The sequence below is a fragment of the Papaver somniferum genome, chromosome 5, assembly GCF_003573695.1.
Source record: "Papaver somniferum cultivar HN1 chromosome 5, ASM357369v1, whole genome shotgun sequence".
Classification (NCBI taxonomy): Eukaryota; Viridiplantae; Streptophyta; class Magnoliopsida; order Ranunculales; family Papaveraceae; genus Papaver; species Papaver somniferum.
In genome coordinates, this window is record NC_039362.1 from 192,753,500 (window position 1) to 192,761,476 (window position 7,977).

The 7,977-nt window shown below is 38.2% G+C and overlaps 2 non-coding genes across 2 annotated transcripts; both read left to right on the forward strand.

The window, feature by feature from the left end:
* Window positions 1–6,187: 6,187 nt before the first annotated feature.
* LOC113284663 lies at window positions 6,188–6,385 on the forward strand. Its single transcript, XR_003328303.1, has one exon. It is a non-coding gene; the product is annotated as a U2 spliceosomal RNA (small nuclear RNA).
* A 285-nt stretch (window positions 6,386–6,670) lies between these two features.
* LOC113285033 lies at window positions 6,671–6,829 on the forward strand. The gene has a single exon (XR_003328547.1). It is a non-coding gene; the product is annotated as a U1 spliceosomal RNA (small nuclear RNA).
* Window positions 6,830–7,977: the final 1,148 nt, after the last annotated feature.

Genomic DNA, 7,977 nt, shown 5'->3' on the forward strand with positions numbered 1-7,977 from the left:
TTTACAACGCTTTGGTAGTTAAGGGCCGAAATACTGACGGCGAGCTAATTAATGTCACTTGTGAGGTACAGCAATTATTAGGAAATAATCGAGTGAGAGCTGTAGCTATGAGTGCTACAGATGGTCTGAAGAGAGGAATGGAGGTTATTGACACGGGAGCTGCTCTAAGTGTTCCGGTTGGTGGGGCTACTCTCGGACGAATTTTCAACGTTCTTGGAGAGCCTGTTGATAATTTAGGTCCTGTAGATACTCGCACAACATCTCCTATTCATAGATCCGCGCCTGCCTTTATACAATTAGATACAAAAATCTATCTATTTTTGAAACAGGGATCAAAGTAGTTGATCGTTTTAGCTCCATTATCGACGTGGGGGGAAAATAGGACTATTCGGGGGAGCTGGGAGGGGTAAAACAGTCCTTATCATGGAATTGATCAACAACATCGCCAAAGCTCATGGAGGCGTATCTGTATTTGGCGGAGTGGGTGAGCGTACTCGTGAGGGGAATGATCTTTACATGGAAATGAAAGAGTCTGGAGTAATTAATGAACAAAATCTTGCAGAATCAAAAGTAGCTCTAGTCTATGGTCAGATGAATGAACCGCCGGGAGCTCGTATGAGAGTTGGTTTGACTGCCCTAACCATGGCAGAATATTTCCGAGATGTTAATGAACAAGATGTCCTTCTATTTATCGACAATATTTTCCGATTTGTCCAAGCAGGATCCGAAGTATCTGCTTTATTAGGCAGAATGCCTTCTGCTGTGGGTTATCAACCTACCCTTAGTACAGAAATGGGTACTTTGCAAGAAAGAATTACTTCTACCAAAGAGGGGTCTATAACTTCTATTCAAGCAGTTTATGTACCTGCGGACGATTTGACCGACCCTGCCCCTGCCACAACATTTGCACATTTAGATGCTACTACCGTATTATCAAGAGGACTAGCTTCAAAAGGTATCTATCCAGCAGTAGATCCTCTTGATAGTACGTCAACTATGCTCCAACCTCGCATCGTTGGTGAAGAACATTATGAAATTGCGCAAAGAGTTAAGCAAACTTCACAACGTTACAAAGAACTTCAGGATATTATAGCTATCCTTGGGTTGGACGAATTATCTGAAGAGGATCGTTTAACCGTAGCAAGAGCACGAAAAATTGAGCGTTTCTTATCACAACCCTTCTTCGTAGCAGAAGTATTTACGGGCTCTCCAGGGAAATATGTTGGTCTAGCAGAAACCATTAGGGGGTTTCAATTGATCCTTTCCGGAGAATTAGATGGTCTTCCTGAGCAGGCCTTTTATTTGGTAGGTAACATCGACGAAGCTACCGCGAAGGCTGTGAACATAGAAGTGGAGAGCAAATTGAAGAAATGACCTTAAATCTTTGTGTACTAACCCCGAATCAAATTGTTTGGGATTCAGAAGTGAAAGAAATTGTTTTATCTACTAATAGTGGCCAAATCGGTGTATTACCAAATCACGCCCCTATTGCCACAGCTGTAGATATAGGTATTTTGAGACTACGCCTTAATGACCAATGGTTAAAAATCGCTCTGATGGGTGGTTTTGCTAGAGTAGGCAATAATGAGATTACCATCTTAGTAAATGATGCGGAGAAGGGTAGTGACATTGATCCACAAGAAGCTCAGAAAGCTCTTGAAATAGCTGAAGCTAACTTAAGTCGGGCTGAGGGCAAGAGACAAACAATTGAAGCGAATTTAGCCGTCAGACGAGCTAGGACGCGAGTAGAGGCTATGAATGAAATTTCATAAAAAATAGGTGCGCCCCAATAAAAAAGGAAATTCTGTTTATACACCATATTTTGGTTCTGCGGATTGAGTCGAATCAACTGTAATGGCATTTCTTATGCAACTAAAATAAAAGGGAGGGTGGGTAGAAAAACTTATTAGATACTAATTACTCCGGTATCTAATAAGTTCTACCTACTATTGGATTTGAACCAATGACTCCCGCCGTATGAAAGCAATACTCTAACCACTGGGTTAAGTAGGTCATTTATCATCACAAAGAGAAAGAAAGGGGCTTGTCATATCGATGAATTATAGATGCAATCTTATTTCTAAGCAATACCAATTCTTGGCAGGAAACAGATCAGAAGCTATCATGTTGGATCATAGAAGATTCATCTTGACAAGAAATTATTTCCATGATAAACTATCTATCACAAGGGCTATAGCTCAGTTGGTAGAGCAACTCGTTTACACGCGCGCCAATGTTTTTCAGGGGAGTCCATCATGCAATCACAACAACAATTGATCTTATTGATAAATCGGTGTCTTACTCTATATATTCAAGGGAACAATAGCCTGACAAATATTTGGTTCGGTCCGCTTTGGGTGCCAATTTAGGCTCCAAAAAGAACCCATCATTGATTCGATAATTGATAAGGTGAATACACAGCCCATTCAATGCTAGGCATAATGAGTATAAGGACCTCAAAAAAATATCTTTTCGTACTATGAACTTTAAGGTGTATGAAGTTTCATATTTGACTCTTTGAGCAGAGCGATAGAGACTCCATTTAACTTAGGTTAATCTAGGCCAGAGGCAGACCTACGTCAAGGTAACTCTTCTTAGAAACACTTTGGTATTGCTCCTGGATCATAATCTAAATAATGAATCAGAGCACGTGGAGCCATCTCGTTATCTTTCTGTTAAGAAAAAGTATGGCGGACTATCTGATATTTATATCAGTTGATGAAAGAGCCCAATGCAAAAAAATGCATGTTGGGTCTTTGGAACAGTTCGAATCATTTCGATAATAAAAAGTTGGATCTGTTTTACCGAGAAGGTCTACGGTTCGAGTCCGTATAGCCCTAAAAATTTGTATAGTTTTCATTTCCTCAATCTTGTTTGTTGGTTGTAGTCGGACGGTCGTTTGGCCCATCGAAATAGAATAATTATCACATGCTCCGAGCAACCCCCGTGGGTGAGCATGAAGCGGAAAAAATTCATTTCAGTGGGCCCAATCGGTATTTTTTTGATCTCGGATAAAAAAACCCGTCCTTTCTTCTTTGTGGATGAATTACACACAAATTTTTCCTGTTTTCCTATCCAGGATCAAAAGGTTTGTGATATTCCTTTTCTTTTTGTACAAAATATCTTTTTATAGATCTCAATATACCCCAACCCAATTGCTCACCATTCCAATTCTACCGATGCTGACTTTATGCAAGAAGGTTGAGGTCTCCTTTTTGCACTTGGACGAGTTAAGAAGCCCCCAACTCATCGTTTTTTCGGGAGCAGAACTCAATTCGTTGTTTCAGAGATAATGAATGTTTCCTAACTCTATTAGTGTTTGCATCCCTGTCTATTTCCATGAGTTGTTTGGGGGATTTGGTCTGTCGAAACAAACACACCAAGAAAAAAAAGATGAATTAACTGAAGGATTTAGAATGAAAAAGATAATCGTCCTCTGATGAAAAAAAATCATCATAAAATGAGAGAGAGAATATTTTTAGTGTAGGAGATTATTTTGTGTTTAGACAAATTTTAATTTCGTTCTAATTTTTTCTCATTATTCTAATTTTTTTTAAAAAAACCCACCCCCTCTATCGGTCACTATCTTTCTCGATTATTCTAATTTTGTTCTTTAGACAAATTTTATTTTGTGTTTATACTGTAGAGATGTCCAAGTACTAAAATGACTTAAATATCCCTTTTAATTTTACGCCTCGGGTTTGCGAAAACAATTCAGGATCATCTGATAACGCTTCATTCCCCGTTTTTCTCTTTACGCCCCAGGGATTTGCCGATTCTAGATCGTGAGATGACTCGGTAGTGCTTTATTCCACGTTTTCCCGACAAGAAGCCGATGTACGGATATGGTAGATTCAACATCGTGTGAAAATCGTTAACATTCTATTTCCACTTCTTTTATACTTCCCCAAAAAAAAAAACGTCTGGACAAAAAACTGATTTCAGTCATGAGAGTCTCATTTATGAGTTTATAACGCTTCCCTCATGGTCTTCTATTCTCTTTCCATCTTTATGCATCCAAAGTCGATAAATTCCTTTGAGAATTTCTCATCCCGCATTATATGGAGGTTGAGTCAATCCCACAATAAATATTTTTACTGGTTACATATAGAAGGTTTATAGTCTTAACCTTCCTCAAGAGTTATTCGGGTGGCCTATACGAAACTTTAGGCGTCTGAAAAAAAGTGTATATCCTAATTAGTAGGTGGGATATCTTTGGGAAGTGAGAAACTTTTGCGCATCTAGTAGTCGGGGCATCACAATATGCTACCTCACACGTATTTCTAGTTGTTAATTTCTTTTTAGGCCAAATGATATCTGGTTTGATCTTTACCAAATGATATCTGCATGATCCATCAAGGTACTCTCCAGTAGGACTCATTATTAAAATTACGGCCTCACCTTTCCCACAATCATCTTTGCTCCTAACTTCCTAACTGAGACACCATGTTTTAAAAGACACGTCAAGCTTGAGTCATGAACGACTTAGATAGGGTCACGGATAGATTTGGTCACGAAAAAACAATTTTGGATAGCCAAATACGTCTTAGGTCATAAAAAATATTGAATCACGGGACAAATGTATGCATACTCCTCGTGATCTGCGAGAAAAGTTATACTCTTGGTTATGTTAAGACACACTACCTGCAAGTAGCGATCTTAATTAGGTTTTGCATATCTGTATGATTTAAAATATATATATATATATATATATATATATATCTATATATTATATATATCAGTGATACGTACTACGCGATTTTCATCTATATGTGGATTACTAAAAGCTCTCATATAAAGCATAATATTGAATATTTGAATAATTTTGAGATAAAAACATTTTACAAAATTTGTTTCATATTGGAAATAAAATATAAATTTAATCTTCATTAAGTTTAATTCTAAAATCGATTTTTCGATAGGTTAGCCAAAGGCCTATTGGATTGAAGAACAAGGTATGGGAAAGCTATCAAATCTTTTGAGATTAGAAGCTCGGCTTATGTTTTACAGTTAGTTACTCATCCCAATTAAAGTTAATTTGGTTTTCAGCCTTCAATTTTATTGAATGTGAGTATTCTATAAAGGAAGAATTCATTAATAATGGTTCCACAATAGAAGTTGAATATTTATGATTGTGAGACTTAGAAGGTTAAGGATTATCTCTCCATTGCTTTAGTTTATTGTCTTAGTTTCCCAGCGAAGACCAAGGAAAGGAATGTATGCAAAGGGAAAAGAAATCATGAATTTTGAGTATCCACAAAGGGATAATAAATCCAGAAATTGAACACCTAATTGATGATGAATTGTTTAAAGAAATTGTCTTTCTTAAACACATTACTGGACCGTTATAATACTCCTATTAACATGATAAAGGTATTATGTAAACCATTAAGTTATAGGTAGAATTGGTTACTCGGTATACTTTTTCCTAGCCAACACCACTACAACACGCTGTTGCATATCTATCGCCTTGAATGATTCAACCAATCAACATCATCCATTGTTGAAATACCAGCATTACCTTACCTCGGTATAAAGTCCAAAACTTCGCTTTAAAAATTGTATCACCTCCTTGCCATTGCAGACAAACCGAAGTATAATGCATCGACAAACACAGCCTTCGAATCATCAAACGGAAAGTCTAGTTCCATCACTGCATTCTGCATACTTCTTTTCCACAAAAGCAAACAACTGGATGATGAAAAATTATTGGACAACTTCAAGTTAACGAACATTAGCTTCGTCAACAACTGTACCTTTTTGAAAATCCCAACAAAATCTGCTAAACCAACAGCTTGAGCGGTAGTGAACGATCATCTTGAATATCGTGGTTAACCGGTTATCTTCACCCTTATCATTGCCAAGTCCCTTAGAAGTGGCGGAAATGTTGCGTTCGTCTTCACTACTATAGTACCGTCGTCAACCCCATAGTCGGGAAGGTAGGAAATTGTCTCCATCTGAAAATGTCTTGCCTTTTCAGATATAAGTGACTCCAGATTGGGTGTTAGTTACTACTACATCAGAGTTTGGCACATTGTTATCGAAGTCTTTTCAGACACTCGTATCCTGCCCATGACTCGTATACCTATGCCGGAGTAAGCTAATACTTTAGTCCCACCTAGACTAGTTAAAGCAGAAGAACGGAAACGAGACTGTATAAAGCAAGAAGCTTAAGAATTGAACAAGCATACCTTTCTCGGCCTTTTGGCTAAGATCAAGTGTAGTATCTGTTCTTATCAGTTTAATATCTGATATGTGAGCCATCGGCTCACACGATATTAAATTAATTTTTTTCAAGGGGGAGTTCCCATCACAGCAGCTTGCTGCTAGGGTTCTCACGCGTCGCCTTTGTGTTGCACTACTGCATAGGCCTGGCACACCCCAACCAAAACTAAGATAAAAATTATGTTCCCTAACCTGGACCCTTTGACCAGTTTCGCAAATCTCAGAGCAGTTAGCTCTTGAATTTGGTGTTCTTGCCACGGGTTTGGCCTTCAATGTGAACCTGTATTCCAATCTGAAAATGTCCAAATTCACCATTGCTTCTAGAACGGTGGTTCCAAATTCACCAATAAAAGCTCTTGGTAACACTCCACCAAGGTCCAAGTAAGATCTTTGTTTCTTATAGACCAACATATTAAAAAAAAAAACTCCATTTTCCGTAAGGATCATACTTACCTGGACGGGGTCTATGACTGATCATGAAGGGTCATGGCCTAGGTTAGTGACTTCCATTGCACTTTGGAAGGGCGCTCGCCTAAGATCTCCCACTGAGGGAGAGTCTATGTCATAATTTGTTCCTGAGGGGAACGCGTCCGGCGGCCCCTGCCAATCTTCCAAGTCTAAATTTTATCCTACGGTTGTATTATTTAGCGTTGCATACCATAGTGCAGTTTGCTTGATCCGAACAGGATCTGTTTCATAGGTATCTCTGAAGTAGATCGCGATTTATAGAGTATCCTTGATCATAATTTCCAGTATGCGTGCTACGTCCAACATAAACTTGTGGATGGTAGTAAACCATCGATTATTTTGTTGAGACCCAAATCTATCTTCGTAGATTTCTCGAGAATACCTTCTTACGAAGTTTTGTTATAAACATCGATAATTGCCTCCAGTTTAGGAGGGAAACCTGGCAATAACATCCACAGGAATTAGCTTATCAACTCCTCGAACAGTACTATAAGAATTAGTACTGAACATCCCTCCTGTAATAGTGCAGGCTCCCATAGCAATTACATTTTGGTTCAGGCATTTTCTCATTTAATCTTACTAAAGAGGAGTCATTTTCATTGTTACTGTGCCGGCTGTTAAATTAAGTCCGCTTGCCTAGGATCGTATTGGTACCAAGCCATAACGATCAAAGAAGAAGCGCGAGCTTATTAATGAAGCAAATCAATAAAGCAACAATCGGTACCATACAGAAGCGGCCATTAAACTGGAGAGTCTTGACCAATTTGAAAGATCATTTGATGTAGTTGAAATAACTGAATTTTGGGTGTTTGATCAAGTACCGGAAACTCAATGGAATTCATAATGTTCAATGTCATTTTTTTCTTCTTATTGTCTGAATATTAGGAGCTAAGACCATTCCAACGCTCCTTTTCTCCATGCATAAACTAAACCAACAACTTAGGCTAAGCACGAAAATTAAAGCTTCTATAAAAACGGATACACCCAATACATCGAAACTCATCGCCCACGGGTAAAGAAAAACCGTTTCAACATCAAAACAACAAAAACCAAAGCAAACATATAATAACGAATTCGGAATTGTAACCAAGCGTCGCCCATGTGTTCTATGCCTGATTCATAACTAGAAAGTTTCTCCGGTCCTTCGCGAGTCGGGCTAAAACCCCGGAAATGAAAAAAGCCAAAATAGGAATAAGACTTGATATTATTAGAAATGCCTAGAAAATGTCATATTCGTAAAGCAGAAAATAGATGCGCTCTATGAATGTGGAAAAATATATACAG